General features: G+C 28.7%; 1 protein-coding gene across 1 annotated transcript in view; it reads left to right on the plus strand.

Moving 5' to 3' along the window:
- LOC134702144 (uncharacterized) overlaps nucleotides 1-17,812 on the plus strand; it is a 67,859-nt gene that overhangs the window by 15,779 nt on the left and 34,268 nt on the right. The gene's annotated exons all lie outside the window — the stretch shown is intronic.

The following is a 17,812-nucleotide window of genomic DNA, read 5'->3' on the forward strand; positions in this document are numbered from 1 at the left end:
GTTACTTTAGGATATGATGTAGTTTTTGGCAATGAAATTTATAGTGAAGTAGGGCCCTATTGTATTAGATATGGTATTTCGTTAGACTGGTTAAAAAATCCCTCTAAGATGAAAGGTATTTTGAATTTGTCAATTGGTTTAATTGTAGAGTTACGAAAACTCAGAGTCCGACATAATTTTACATTTAAGGATTTTTCTTTGTGGATAAAATTAATGTTGGACCTTGACTATTGTCCTGATGTCGGTTTTTTGAGGAGACAAATGGAATGTTTTTATAAAAGGCAGCTAGCGCTTTCTAAAAACAGTAAAATAGATCAAGACATGTATTTAAATACTATATATGTACCCCCCAAAACTAAATCTAATGCAACAGAAAAAAATAAAGATGAAGGCCTTCAACAAAAGCAGCCTTGTTTAAGCACTGTTGATACAGAGAAATGTATTTTGAAAAAGAATGTACAAAGTCTCGAAAAAAAATTGAAAATTGCTAGGCATGCAAGAATGGATGCAAATTTAAAATTGAATGAATTAAAAAAGAGCAATGTGAACCTGAATAAAAAATATGCATCATGCTGTGTTAAACTATCAAACTTTTCTTCAAGAAATGTTAACAAAAAGTTGAAGCGGAGGCACAAGAAAATACAGTTTCTTCAGTCAGAAAATATCAAACACATAACAGAAAAAAAATTATTAAAAAAGAAGTCAGAAATTAGTAGACAAAATCATAAACAAACCGCATCACTATTGAAATATTACCGCGACAAATACAGAAATTTGAAAAAAGCTAAAGTTACACAAAATTTTACACACAAAACCTGCAACAAAGAAAATATTGAGGTTTCGTCACTTAAAGAAAAAGTGTCATATTTAGAAAATGAAAATGTTATTCTCAAAGATGAATTGGAAGAACTTTCACACTCTAAAATTGTAACAACATTTCATGAGGGTAAATACACAGATGATGTAAGGGAGGTGTATGCTACATTATTATCTATGAATGTAGGCGTGAAAAACATTGAAAATGTAATTAAAACAGTTTTAGAAAAACTTGGAGGTTTAAAAGTGGAAAGACTTCCCAAAAAAACCTTTGCTGAATACATGATGGTTGAAGCAAAGGCTTTAGCCCAAATTCAAGCTGCAGAAGCTATGTTAGACAGCAATTTTAACACTTTACATAAAGACGGGACTAAGCGTATGGGCAGGGAATTTGGGGGGCTTCAAGTTGGTACTAATTCTGGGCAACTTACTTTAGGTATTTCGGAACTTGTGAGTGGCAATACCGAAAGCTTTTTAAAAATGATTGACCAAATTTTGAGTGATATGGGTAGTTTATTAGAAACTGATGAGGACATAGCTGTTAAGAAGGCAAAACTACTTTTGTCAGTTAAAAATTTAATGACAGATCGTCATATTGTTAATACTTGTTTAAAAAATTGTTTAGAAAAAATGCGTTTTGAGTGTATACCAGAAGATGGGGATACACCAGAGGCAGTAAGAACAAAAATTGCTAAATTAAATGGTTTTAAATGTAATTTACATGTAATTGTTAATTTTGCTTCCCAGGCAGAAATTGGCCTTAAACAATGGGAAAAAAATATATCTAATTTAGATAATGTTGAAAATAATAATGTTAATTTTACTTATAATCAGTCAACAACTGATTTTATAAGAGCTTGCTGTAAACTTTGTGTACCAGGTGCTGATGAAAAGTCTGGTTATGGTTCATTGTTTCGAACATTTTTGACTGATAATAACATAGATTTAAAGTTGACAACTTTTCATGGTCATCGTATTAATTTGCTTTTTGCTATGGGTGCATCTGTGTTTTTTCACAAAGATAATATTTATGAATTTATTGATTTGTATTTTGAAAAAGAGAACAGAAATAATTTATTAAAAGCTGTTGCTAATTATGTTAAAAATCCAATGTATTTGGCTGGTTGTAGAGCCTTTGGAATAGTAGACAAGTTATTTACTGGTCCTTTGTGGCGTATAATAGAAAACGCAGATCACATATTAGATTTAAATGAGGTGTGGGAAGAATTTAAAGGTTTTTTAGAGATTTATTCTCAAGATGCTTCTGATTTAGTTGAAGGAAAAATATTGTACAAAAACTTTACTAATATTGATGAAATTTTTGATTGTTTGTTTGCTGTTGAAGACGAAGAACTCAATATTCTCACTTCTGAAGCTCTTCAAATTATTTTATTGAACTTTCAGTTGATTTTAGAGAGACAGTTAAGTGACTGTCTACCAGGAGGAATATTAAATGAAAATACTGATGGTATTGACATAAATTTAAGAGAACAAAGCAAATCAGTTGCTACAACTAACATTATTTCTGAAAGAGATTTTGCAAATTTAGACAGGCTCCAAAGGGAAAAACCAAATGCGAATTTAATAGCACTGGAAGGCATTATTTTGTTTGCTAACAACAAAACAGTAAAATGGTTAAATAATTTAGAAAGTGAAAAAAAATCTCAATATTTTAAAATAGCAAGACACCGTACACCAGAGATCATTAGACAATTTAAAGAAAGAAAGATTGAAATAAGAGACCAACATTTATTATTACTTAAGAAAAGAGAGGCAGATAAATTAAAAAAACAATTGCAAAAGCAACAAGAAATTGAAAAAATTTCGAAAGACATTCAGAGCATAGGTGGTCTTTGGCAAAATATTGAAGACATTGATAAATTTTTATTTAACTTGACTCAAAATGAAAAGATTGAAGCTGTAAAAACTCAACTTAAGTTTAGGAAAAAAGTTTTACATATGAATGTCGAAGATAAGACTCTTTTACAATTTTCCTGTAATAATATTTCATTTTCGTTAGCAGAGCTTATCTCTAATTTAAAAATTCTTATACAATTGAATATTAATGTTTACAATGCACAATCTGACACACAAGATACATGTATTATTTTTTGTATTAAATCAAAAGAAGAAAGGGAGCAAGTTATGGAAAAACAAAGAGAACTCATTTGTAAAAAGCTCAATGAAATTAAACTTAAACAGAATGTTTCAGTCTGTGAGCCAGTACACAAAAAACCAAGAAAATCGAACAGTAATATTGCAAATCATCAGAATCAAAATCATGATAATGTAGAACGAACTGTTGTTAGCAAACCATCAGAAAAATATACCCCTAAGTCCATAGCTTTGAAAGCTGGACAGTATATAGCTGTGGCATATATTGACACCTGGTATCCGGGTCAAATTTTATCTGTTAAAAATGATTTACTGGTTGAGGTGAAATTTTTGTGTCCATCCAAAAATATGGGCAATTTGTTTAAATGGCCACAAAAAGATGATGTAAGTGTTGTGGAAAAGATTTTTATTTTCTGTTCTGATTTTGAAGTTAACGCAAAAGATTCAGGTGGTAGAACTTGGTTTTTAACAAATTATGACACTGTTTGTTCTGAATATAAGAAATATTTCAATACCTATTTTGTCTAGAAATTGTGACATCCTGACATGTTTAAATGCTATATGTCAAATATTTATGTAAACAGATATCAAAAATTTCTGTGTAATACAATATGTAGTCACATATATGTATATTTCTTATTATTGCTGCTAAATTACTTATGATGATTTAATATAAATCTTAATAAATATGTATAGCATATTAATAACTTTGTTTTTTTTTCTTGTGATGTTTTAGTCTGGATCTCATAGATGTACACATAAGCTAGACCAGCAATTGCATTGCAATTTTGGAAAATGTCATGGAATGGTGTTACAACTTCATATGATGCAGTGATACACTGATGGTACAACCTCAACAGAACTATCCAATTGATATGTTATTGATGAAAAAATTGTAATGCAGACATGCACATGACAGTGCTAGTACAGAATTTATCAGAGCTGTTTAAAAAATAAAAAAAACATTTTATGCTGGATTTTTTTTATGAAATCATCAAATATCAGGCATAATTTGTTTCAGTCAATGTATCAATAATATAATGACATTTCATTATTTGGCTCCAGTAACATCCAGTGGCAAATATTTCAAGCATATTCAGAATGAAGTATACAACATGTAAATGCACAATTCAACAATGTTCAATATGCCATATGCATAATTTTTACAAATGAACTCAGTCTCAGGATGGTTAGGCAATTCTTGTTGCCAGTTTCAGTTTGATAACTTGTGTTCAGATATCTAGTCCAATACCAACATTACAAAACTTAGCTGGAAAATGAGAAAAAAATGGAGATAAAACATGAATCGTGGTGTAATAACTCAGGGTTCCCTTCAAATGGGAGCCTTTTTTAATCAAAATGGCTACCATAGTGAGTCCAAATGTCATAATTCATTAAAAATCTGATACCTTGTATAAAAACAAACAATTTGATACCTACATTGCAAAAATCAGTTGAGAAATGACTGAGTATTGATGAAAAATGTTAAATCGAAACGAAAAACTCCAAAATGGGAGCCATTTTGAATCAAAATGGCTACCATTTTGAGTTGTATCGTCACAATTCATTTCAAAATTTGTACCTTGTGTTAAGACAAACAAATTGATACCATCATTTCAAAAATCAGTTGTAAAATGACAGAGTAACGACAAAAACGCATTTTATCGGGATATAATATTTCGAAAACGGAAGCCATTTTGAATCAAAATGGCCGCCATTTACCCAGGATTGTCCCAATACAATTAAAAATTAATACCTTGCATCAAGACAAACAATTTGATACCAGCATTTCAAAAATCACTCAAGAAATATTAGAGGAGGACTATAAAATGTATAAATTTCAGTCAAAAGTTCTGAAAGTGGCAGCCATTTTAATTCAAAATGGCCGCCCTTCTCGCTCTTCAAGGTACAAAGAAATAATCATCACATGCATTGATAACTGTTTTAATACCATGAAAAATTATATGACTGTATCTTCAGTAGTTTATGAGATATTTCCATTTTAGTGCTACCATTAGACACTGCAACACTTATTTTTGTAATATTGACTGGTGCCGTTCATCATTTTAATGTCAAAGAGTCTGAGAGTGCAAACTGAGCCTTGATTTTTTTTTAAGTCCTTCAACCTACTTGTCCAATTACTCTTAAATGGTCCATTTGTGATGAGTTGCAGGGTGAACTCAATCTAGATTGCTATATGCATACCATCATTTTTGATAATTGATAGAGCTATATGGTTATCGTGTCCAATTATGCAAGACAGAAAACAGCACTTTATGGTATTTTGTGCAACATTTAAATTTTTTGAGAGCAAATCATGGACTATTCTAAACTGTACTATAATAGAATGTGGTATACACTATCAGAAAACAAGCAATATGTGGTTGATATATGTCAATGTGGATCAATATTAACCTTCCAAAAGGGACTTCAATGTCTAATAAATGGCGGCCATCTTGGATAAAAAAGGGGGGATGAATTGGAAATTTTGAACAACCGTAACTTTTGAACCGTATGTCCGATTAGGAAAATTAATAGCTCAAAATGTTGGTCTCAAGGAGCTTTGTCCAATAACATGCCTAAATGACAATATATTCCCTGTCAATAATAAGGCCTGGCCTCTCTAGTCATGGACAAACCGCTTAGGAATTAGGGGCAAAAGAACAAACTTGGATTTTCTTGTTTTTGGACAATACTTTGAGTACAAGTCTAGGGGTCACAATGAAATAATCCCACAAGGTTCCATACCATAAAAGGAATGTCATTTTTCATGAAACTGAAGGCAGAATTAATTCTTCCTTTCTAGACATGCTAGATGTCTTGTATAACAATTAATAAATCATTCTCTTTTGTCATTATCTCCAGAGTTCAAAGTCTAATATTTTTAAAGAGTTGTGTACGTTTTTTATCAATCTTTTTGATACATTTTAGAGTCAAGAAAATTTTGACAAATTTATAATTTGTCATATATTAGAAATGAATTTAAAATAGCAATGATTTTTTGCAACAGTACTAAAAAGGTGACAAAACCGTGCATTCATAATACAGTAGAGATCAATCTTGTCCCTAATACTACCCACACACATTTCAATCACCTCCCTTTTGATTGCATAAAAGACTTTAAATTAGTTTGTATATGAATTGTTAATTATACAGAAAAAAAGTGTAGGTTGATGTAAAAGTCCGACAACACAATCAGCTGACTTTTGAATTCACAAATGACCATGCTATTTTAATTGAATATTAAAAAATACCAATATCTTATAACTTAAATTCGGTCGGTAGTTTTCTCCAGGCACTCCGGCTTCCTCCACCAATAAAAACTGGCCGCCATGAAATAGCCCAAAAGCGGTGCTTAAAAGTGGCGTTAAAACACCAAAAATCAAATCAAAATTATAACTTAAATTCAGCTTCGCCTTTGCAAATTTATGTATAACCACCTTTAAATATAAATCTCTCAGGGTTACGAAGATATTGTGCTGAATTCAGAGGAAAGTTTGTTCGGAATGTTTGTTCCATCGGAAACAAGTCAGTCAGGGGTACTACTTATACAAGTGTATTTTTTTTTCTTCTATAAGTAAAAAAAAATTAACGTTATCACGTAAAAAAAAATTACGGAAATTTTGATCGATCTGGTAAATTTTAAATTTCGCGCATTTATCGTCATCAACTGCAGTACCCGGATGTGTAGAAACCGCCATTCACGCAGACTCCATCTTGTGTAGGAAGAAGAAGCAAGCAAAAGGTCAGTGAACTTAGTTTTTATCGATTTTAAAGGTTAAAATGGGGTCATTTTGGGATGTTTTGTTTGTATTTTTACGAATGGAAGCGGATTTTTTAGGGCAAGATCAATATTTTTCTACGATAGTTAAGTTATCGAATCAACAGTTTCCGATGCATTTGTAATTGCGCAGGGAGGTTTTGTCACTGCGCACGCGACTTTTAGTCACTCACCCTTTCATAATTTTTTTACGTGTACACGTAAATAAAATATTTATATGTATTTTCGGGGGATAACTCTGGTTGCCTTATAACTATTTCGTGAATATACCAGTGTATGGGATATATTTTCATTCGTGGAATTTATTAATTCTGATTTGACAAAACTCAACTGACAGAACTTACTTTTTTTAACTGAATTTAACTTTTGGTTACGGTGAAGAATGAATCATTGGCTATCGATTATTTTAACAAATTAATATATTACTATGCCCTTAAACATGTTTAATATCAAATATTGAAAGGAACTTTTCTCATGTTCATGATATTATGAGGCAGACATCAATGCCAGACTTATCAAGAATAAATAATCATGATAAATATGACATTACAGTCATAGAAAATTTGAATTTTGCATTTACATTTTACAATTTTCTTGTCATTGTATTACAAAATTCAGGTGAATTAACAGATTAATTTCAAATAGTTATGCTAGTTCCTGTGGCTGTGATACTTGTACATGTTTTAGAATTGAAAGACTGACAATAAATTACTCAATTTATCATTTATATTTATAGTTTTAATTCTTAATCCTGTTTAAAGAAAGTATAATTGGCTTATTGGTATTTTGATCATGATTTATATGATACTTATAAGAAACTTGGCACATTTATCATTAACATATTAATGTATTGATGTTCCAGACCATATGAGTATTTGGACTGTACGCGTACAGTCCAGACTATATACGTATACTTGTACGATTCGACCATACACGTACAGTCCGATACAAGCTGACCATACATGTTATTTTGTCATATGGGTAATTAATTAAATTGAAACCAGCATTTATCACAATCTTTATTTTAGTAGCGATTTTTAGTTTTACAATTTGTTATTGATAATTTATTACATGTATTATAATTAGATAAAATGAACAAACAAACAATAGAAATTAAGTATTTGTTTAATTGTAAATCTGAATCCTATTTTGGTACTATCGCCCAAGGTATGAAGGTGACACAATGCAAGTTACCTAATATTTTTTATATTTTCATGTACATGTATGCAGTTCATTGCAGTTCATGCATGTTCCTTTAATTTGCATTTGCATTTTGTGGTAAAGTTGCTTAAAAAATTCCAAACCATTTGACCTCCCACATGGTATTTACTTCCAATATCTTCAATTGCAGTGATCATAATTCAATTAATGTATTACTGACCGACATGCTAGGTACAAGAGTTTAACAGATTTAATTAGCGTGAATTTAAATAAAGTTAAAATATATAGTTTTTGTTTCAATTACAATTGAACTTTATTATATTAATTTGATAGTTAAGTTATTTTGATCTGCTATATGCGTTTGTATCTAATAAACCTGACCATTTTTTTTAATATGCGTCGGACTGTACGTGTACGGTCCAAATACTCATACGGTCTGGAACATATATACATGTGTGGGTTTTTAAGAACCGGGGCTTAGAATAAAATATTGTTTTTGTCCCCAAATTGACTCACCCTAGAGTTCAGAAATTGTTTATCAATTTTCTGTGAAGTTGAGCCTTTTCAACTGTTTTTATTGTTCTTATGTTCAATTGTCATGATTGTTCTATATTTATGCCACCAACCCTGGTTAGGGGAGAATTGGTGTCATTAAATCTTTTAACCACGCCACATTATGTATGTGCCTGTCCCATGTCAAGAGCCTGAAATTCAGTGTCAAGGGTTGACATTGTTGCTGTGTCACAAATTTGTTTTTCAGTCATTATCAGAGGCGGATTTAGGGGGGTGGGGGGTGGGGGCAGGCCCCCCCCTTTTTGGAAAAAAAAATAGTTGCTTATATAGGGAATCACTAAAGTGTGACTGGAGTGGGCCCCCTCTTAGGTCAGTCAGTGGGCCCCCACTTATGAAAATTCCTGGATCCGCCACTGATTATTACATGTATGTACAATAACATGGATTAATTATTAGGCAGTTTGTATTTCGCAAATACATGTAGATATAGGTGTGGTTTTGGTTTAATTTCAGGATAGATTTTAAAAAAAAACCTCACGAACCATAAAAAAAATTATAAAGCAGAGCATTTTCATTCTTTTTCTCATCTTAACTTTTGTAATTTGAAGATTCAAAATATTATAAAGGTTAATTTTTACATTGTTAAACCAAGTTAAAAAAAATTACTTGAACAAGTAAAAAATATTATGCAGGACATTTTCATTTTTCTGTATTTTACTTTTAAATTGACTTAGATTTTCTTCCAGTTAACATTACATACAGTCTGCAGTTAAAGTTTTCAACACATTTATTAGAATCATTAACTGTCCTAGATTTTTACCAAACTTGGACAGAACCTTCTTACAATCATAGGATAGTATCAAGAGGAATATTTTTATGGATTTTTTGCCTCCTTTTTGTTGAGCCTGCGATTTACAGCAAAAGTAGGCGAGACACTGGGTTCCGCGGAACCCTTACAATTTTTTTTATTTTACATCTGTTCTATGGTCAGGTTGTTGTCTCTTGACACATTATTTATTTCCATTCACAATTTTAAGCTTAATAATGAACAAGTAATGTCAAAGGATTAGTTTTCTAAGGTAATTGGATTAGCAGCTGTGAATATTCAGATGTCTTGTTATTATGTAAAGATAAAAGTGGAAACTCTCATGAAGAAATGTGCTAAACCAGCATGGAGGAAAATATAATTTCTTATTGGCAATCAAGAACTACATTGTACATTGTATTTTGTGTAACTGAAGTCTTGCACAATTCATGATTTTAAAGATAAGGACTTTGAAGATTTCCTGTTCTCAAAAGATTAAAACAGACATATATATATATAACTAAACATAGAAAATTTTACATTTACAATTGTATGTTAAAAAAAATTATTATGCAAGACATATTCATTTGTCTTCACCTTTCCAGCTTGATGAATCGAAATATAAACACAGTTTAATTTTACATATTAAAACTATAAATTTTAAAAAAAACCTCACGAACCATAAAAAAAATTATAAAGCAGAGCATTTTCATTCTTTTTCTCATCTTAACTTTTGTAATTTGAAGATTCAAAATATTATCAAGGTTAATTTTTACATTGTTAAACCAAGTTAAAAAAAATTACTTGAACAAGTAAAAAATATTATGCAGGACATTTTCATTTTATCCTTGTCTCCACTTTTCCAACTTGATGATTAGAAATATTAACACAATTTAATTTAACATAATAAAACTATAAATTTAAAAAAAAAACTCACGAACCATAAAAAAAATTATAAAGCAGAGCATTTTCATTCTTTTTCTCATCTTAACTTTTGTAATTTGAAGATTCAAAATATTATCAAGGTTAAACTTTACATTGTTCAACCAAGTTAAAAAAAATTACTTGTACAAGTAAAAAAATATTATGCAGGACATTTTCATTTTTCTTTTTTTTCCAACTTGAAGATTAGAAATATTAACAAAGTTCAATTTTACATATTAAAGTTATGAATTTAAAAAAAACCTCATGAACTATTAATTTTTTTTTTAAAGCAGAGCATTTTCATTCTTTTTCTCATCTTAACTTTTGTAACTTGATGATTCAAAATATTAACATGGTTAATCTTTACATTGTTCAACCAAGTTAAAAAAAATTACTTGTACAAGTAAAAAAATATTATGCAGGACATTTTCATTTTATCTTTGTCTTCACTTTTCCAACTTGAAGATTCGAAATATTAACAAAGTTCAATTTTACATATTAAAGTTATGAATTTAAAAAAGAACCTCATGAATTATTAATATTTTTTTTAAAGCAGAGCATTTTCATTCTTTTCCTCATCTTAACTTTTGTAACTTGATGATTCAAAATATTAACACGGTTAATCTTTACATTGTATAACCAAGTTAAAAAAAATTACTTGTACAAGTAAAAAAATATTATGCAGGACATTTTCATTTTATCCTTGTCTTCACTTTTCCAACTTGAAGATTCGAAATATTAACAAAGTTCAATTTTACATATTAAAGTTATGAATTTAAAAAAGAACCTCATGAATTATTAATAATTTTTTTAAAGCAGAGCATTTTCATTCTTTTCCTCATCTTAACTTTTGTAACTTGATGATTCAAAATATTAACACGGTTAATCTTTACATTGTATAACCAAGTTAAAAAAAATTACTTGTACAAGTAAAAAAATATTCTGCAGGACATTTTCATTTTATCCTTGTCTTCACCTTTTTGACTTGATGATTCAAAATATATGCACAGTTTGATTTGACATGTTAAAACTGTAAATTTAAACAAAAACAACTCATGAACCATAAAAAAAAGTATAAAGCAGAGCATTTTCATTCTTTTCCTCATCTTAACTTTTGTAACTTGATGATTCAAAATATTAACACGGTTAATCTTTACATTGTATAACCAAGTTAAAAAAAATTACTTGTACAAGTAAAAAAATATTATGCAGGACATTTTCATTTTATCCTTGTCTTCACTTTTCCAACTTGAAGAATCGAAATATTAACAAAGTTCAATTTTACATATTTAAGTTAAATGAATTTAAAAAAAAAACTTATGAATTATTAATAATTTTTTTAAAGCAGAGCATTTTCATTCTTTTCCTCATCTTAACTTTTGTAACTTGATGATTCAAAATATTAACACGGTTAATCTTTACATTGTATAACCAAGTTAAAACAAATTACTTGTACAAGTAAAAAAATATTATGCAGGACATTTTCATTTTATCCTTGTCTTCACTTTTCCAACTTGAAGATTAGAAATATTAACAAAGTTCAATTTTACATATTAAAGTTATGAATTTAAAAAAGAACCTCATGAATTATTAATAATTTTTTTAAAGCAGAGCATTTTCATTCTTTTCCTCATCTTAACTTTTGTAACTTGATGATTCAAAATATTAACATGATTAATCTTTACATTGTATAACCAAGTTAAAAAAAATTACTTGTACAAGTAAAAAAATATTATTCAGGACATTTTCATTTTATCCTTGTCTTCACCTTTTTGATTTGATGATTCAAAATATATGCACAGTTTGATTTGACATGTTAAAACTGTAAATTTAAACAAAAAACAACTCATGAACCATAAAAAAAGGTATAAAGCAGAGCATTTTCATTCTTTTCCTCATCTTAACTTTTGTAACTTGATGATTCAAAATATTAACACGGTTAATCTTTACATTGTATAACCAAGTTAAAAAAAATTACTTGTACAAGTAAAAAAATATTATGCAGGACATTTTCATTTTATCCTTGTCTTCACTTTTCCAACTTGAAGATTAGAAATATTAACAAAGTTCAATTTTACATATTAAAGTTATGAATTTAAAAAAGAACCTCATGAATTATTAATAATTTTTTTAAAGCAGAGCATTTTCATTCTTTTCCTCATCTTAACTTTTGTAACTTGATGATTCAAAATATTAACATGATTAATCTTAACATTGTATAACCAAGTTAAAAAAAATTACTTGTACAAGTAAAAAATTATTATGCAGGACATTTTCATTTTATCCTTGTCTTCACCTTTTTGATTTGATGATTCAAAACACTACAAACTGCTCCGAGTCTGAATTGACCAGTTTTTGTGCTCGACCAGTAAAATCGAGCACACATTTTACTCGACTAGTCTCGACATTGTCTCGACTGGACTTAACTGTACTTAAGTGTACTCGACTAGGTCTCGACTTTACTTAATTAGTCTGAAATGGTCTTGACTAAGGCTCGACCTGTCTCGACCTGTCTTGACTAGTCTCGACTCAGTCTGAACCAGTCTCGACCTGTCTCGACTAGTCTTGACCTTCAAATTTAGTTTTGACTGGTATAAAGAAGCCCATCTAACTAAATTAAATACTGATCTTACAAAATTCAAGCTTATTAGGTAGTTTGATTACTGGCGGTGAAATAAAAAAAAATTTTTTTTACAATAGGTAAAAAATAAAAATTATTATATAAATTCAGATAGGCATCTTTAAATTTTCTAATAACTTTTTCAAATCAACTTGGATTTTCATCAAACTATGCACCTATCTAAGATATATATCAAGCTTACTGAATCCCATTTCATTTACTTTTTTGTTGTATAGCTATGAAATTTAAGAATTAAAGTCATCTCGGTAAAAAAGCTAGGATTTGCAATTCAGACAAAATAGAGATAGGCATCTTTAATTTTTTTAATAACTTTTTCAAAATCACTTGGATTTTCATCAAACTATGCAGCTATCTTAGATAAATATCAAGCTTACTAAATCCCATTTCATTTACTTTTGTTTTGTATAGCTGTAAAATTTAAGAATTAAAGTCATCTCAGTAAAAAAAGCTAGGATTTGCAATTTGGACAAAATAGAGATAGGCATTTTTAATTTTTTTAATAACTTTTTCAAATCAACTTGGATTGTCATCAAACTATGCAGCTATCTTAGATATATATCAAGCTTACTGAATCCCATTTCATTTACTTTTGTTTTGTATAGCTGTAAAATTTAAGAATTAAAGTCATCTCAGTAAAAAAAGCTAGGATTTGCAATTTGGACAAAATAGAGATAGGCATCTTTAATTTTTTTAATAACTTTTTCAAATCAACTTGGATTGTCATCAAACTATGCAGCTATCTTAGATATATATCAAGCTTACTGAATCCCATTTCATTTACTTTTGTTTTGTATAGCTGTAAAATTTAAGAATTAAAGTCATCTCAGTAAAAAAAGCTAGGATTTGCAATTTGGACAAAATAGAGATAGGCATCTTTAAGTTTTTTAATAACTTTTTCAAATCAACTTGGATTGTCATCAAACTATGCAGCTATCTTAGATATATATCAAGCTTACTGAATCCCATTTCATTTACTTTTTTTATTGTATTGCTGTAAAATTTAAGAATTAAAGAAATGTTGGTAAAAAAAGCTAGGATTTGCAATTTCGGACAAAATAGAGATAGTACACTTTTAAATTTTCTAATAACTTTTTTCAAAATCACTTGGATTTTCATCAAACTATGCAGCTATCTTAGATATATATCAAGCTTATTGAATCCCATTCCATTTACTTTTTTGTTGTATTGCTGTAAAATTTAAGAATTAAAGTCATCTCGGTAAAAAAAGCTAGGATTTGCAATTCAGACAAAATAGAGATAGGCATCTTTAATTTTTTTAACAACTTTTTCAAATCAACTTGGATTGTCATCAAACTATGCAGCTATCTTAGATATATATCAAGCTTACTGAATCCTATTTCATTTACTTTTTTTATTGTATTGCTGTGAAATTTAAGAATTAAAGAAATGTTGGCAAAAAAAGCTAGGATTTGCAATTTTGGACAAAATAGAGATAGTACACTTTAAATTTTCTAATAACTTTTTCAAATCAACTTGGATTTTCATCAAACTAGGCAGCTCTCTTAGATATATATCAAGCTTACTGAATCCTAGTTTATTTTGTTTTTTGTTGAATTGCTGTCAAATTTACAAATTTAATTATTCTAGGTCAAGAAAGCTAGAATTTGCAGTTCAAACAAAATAAAGATATATAGTACACTTTAATTTTTTTAATATTTTTTTCAAGTCAACTTGGATTTATTCAAACTATATAGTTACCTTGTTGATGTATTAATCTTACTGAATCCCAGGTTGTTATTTAGTTTGGTGTATTGCTGTCAAATCTGGGTAAAAAAGGCTAGGATTTGCAGTTTTGACAAAATAGAGATAGTACACTTTAAACTTGTTAATAACTTTTTCAAATCAACTTGGATTTTATTCAAACTATATACATGATATAGCTACCTTGGTGATGTATCAGTCTTACTGAAACATAGGTTGTTATTTAGTTTGGTGTATTTCTGTCAAATTTAAGAATTTAATTAGTCTACATGTAGGTCAAAAAGCTACAATATTAGATATATATCTTTCCTCATAATTTTGGAAAAAGTATATATAAATTAGTTATATAATTCCTTTAATGTTTTATTCCTGTTGATATATATATCCTATAAATATATCAAAAAGCAAAGAAAAATTAAAGAAATTATTCAAATAGTTCTTCTGATTTGTGGTGATTTATAAGGCAATACCTTCTGCTTGGGGCAAACTTATTAAAAAGATCACATCTACCAGAGAGTTTTAAATTCTAAATAACATTTATTCAAAGTTGCAACATCCTGTTAAATCTAAATCGCAAGGCTTTTTTAATTCTCTTGATAAGTAATACACGAGTTTAAGAAAAGTAGGGCTTTCTTTTTACCTGTAAATCTCAGGTGTACTGATGTAATTAAACCATTTATAGTGCCATGTCATTAAATTTGACAAAAAAATATTTTAAGATTTGATTGAAATAAATTTTTACTGTAACTTTGGAACACATTTCTTTTTTTAAAAGGTTTTCAAGGATTGTTATGAAAGTTCATGATATTAATTTTTTGTTTTACTACAAAAAAAGGGGTTTATTTTGTTTAAGCTGATTTGAAAAAGATATGAAATCTTAAAAAATCTTAAAAAAGACACCTTTATTTTTGTTAAAACAAAAATTTAATATTTTTAATTAAAGAAAGATATATTTCTAATATCAACGCTTTTTGACCTACATGTAGATTAATTAAATTTTTAAATTTGACAGAAATACACCAAACTAAATAACAACTTATGGTTAAGTAAGATATTTAGCAAGAATATTGCAAAGATAGTTATAGAGTTTGATGAAAATCTAAGTTGATTTCAAAAAGTTATGAAAAAATTAAAGTGTACCATCTCTATTTTGTCAAAACTGCAAATCCTAGCTTTTTTACCTAGAATACGTTGATTCTTAAATTTTACAGCAATACAACTAAAATCTAAATAACCTGGGATTCAAGAAGCTTGATATGTTTCTAAGATAGCTGCCTAGTTTGATCAAAATCCAAGTTGATTTGAAAAAGTTATTAAAAAAATTAAAGTGTACTATCTCTATTTTGTCCGAATTGCAAATTCTAGCTTTTTTTACCAACATTACTTTAATTCTTAAATTTTACAACAGTACAACAAAAAAGTAAATGAAATGGGATTCAGTAAGCTTGATATACATCTAAGATAGCTGCATAGTTTGATGACAATCCAAGTTGTTTTGAAAAAGTTATTAAAAATATTAAAGATGCCTATCTCTATTTTGTCCAAATTGCAAATCCTAGCTTTTTTTACAGAGATGACTTTAATTCTTAAATTTTACAGCTATACAATAAAAAAGTAAATGAAATAAGATTCAGTAAGCCTGATATATATCGAAGATAGCTGCATAGTTTGATGACAATCCAAGTTGATTTGAAAAAGTTATTAGAAAATTTAAAGTGTACTATCTCTATTTTGTCCGAATTGCAAATCCTAGCTTTTTTACCAACATTTCTTTAATTCTTAAATTTTACAGCAATACAATAAAAAAGTAAATGAAATGGTATTCAGTAAGCTTGATATATATCTAAGATAGCTGCATAGTTTGATGACAATCCAAGTTGATTTGAAAAAGTTATTAAAAAAATTAAAGATGCCTGTCTCTATTTTGTCCAAATTGCAAATCCTAGCTTTTTTACTGAGATGACTTTAATTCTTAAATTTTACAGCTATACAAAACAAAAGTAAATGAAATGGGATTCAGTAAGCTTGATATTTATCTAAGATAGCTGCATAGTTTGATGAAAATCCAAGTGATTTTGAAAAAGTTATTAAAAAAATTAAAGATGCCTATCTCTATTTTGTCTGAATTGCAAATCCTAGCTTTTTTACCGAGATGACTTTAATTCTTAAATTTCATAGCTATACAACAAAAAAGTAAATGAAATGTGATTCAGTAAGCTTGATATATATCTTAGATAGGTGCATAGTTTGATGAAAATCCAAGTTGATTTGAAAAAGTTATTAGAAAATTTAAAGATGCATATCTGAATTTATATAATAATTTTTATTTTTACCTTTTGTAAAAAAAAATTTTTTTATAATTTCACCGCCAGTAATCAAACTACCTAATAAGCTTGAATTTTGTAAGATCAGTATTTAATTTAGTTAGATGGGCTTCTTTATACCAGTCAAAACTAAATTTGAAGGTCAAGACTAGTCGAGACAGGTCGAGACTGGTTCAGACTGAGTCGAGACTAGTTGAGACAGGTCGAGACTGGTTCAGGCTGAGTCGAGACTAGTCAAGACAGGTCGAGACAGGTCAAGCCTTGGTCAAGACCATTTCAGACTAATTAAGTAAAGTCGAGACCTAGTCGAGTACACTTAAGTACAGTTAAGTCCAGTCGAGACAATGTCGAGACTAGTCGAGTAAAATGTGTGCTCGATTTTACTGGTCGAGCACAAAAACTGGTCAATTCAGACTCTGAGCAGTTTGTAGTGAAATATATGCACAGTTTGATTTGACATGTTAAAACTGTAAATTTAAACAAAACACAACTCATGAACCATAAAAAAAAGTATAAAGCAGAGCATTTTCATTCTTTTCCTCATCTTAACTTTTGTAACTTGATGATTCAAAATATTAACATGATTAATCTTTACATTGTATAACCAAGTTAAAAAAAATTACTTGTACAAGTAAAAAAATATTATGCAGGACATTTTCATTTTTTCCTTGTCTTCACCTTTTTGATTTGATGATTCAAAATATATGCACAGTTTGATTTGACATGTTAAAACTGTAAATTTAAACAAAAAACAACTCATGAACCATAAAAAAAAGTATAAAGCAGAGCATTTTCATTCTTTTCCTCATCTTAACTTTTGTAACTTGATGATTCAAAATATTAACATGATTAATCTTTACATTGTATAACCAAGTTAAAAAAAATTACTTGTACAAGTAAAAAAATATTATGCAGGACATTTTCATTTTATCCTTGTCTTCACCTTATTGACTTGATGATTCAAAATATATGCACAGTTTGATTTGACATGTTAAAACTGTAAATTTAAA

This window comes from Mytilus trossulus, unplaced genomic scaffold (assembly GCF_036588685.1).
Source record: "Mytilus trossulus isolate FHL-02 unplaced genomic scaffold, PNRI_Mtr1.1.1.hap1 h1tg000406l__unscaffolded, whole genome shotgun sequence".
Taxonomy (NCBI): Eukaryota; Metazoa; Mollusca; class Bivalvia; order Mytilida; family Mytilidae; genus Mytilus; species Mytilus trossulus.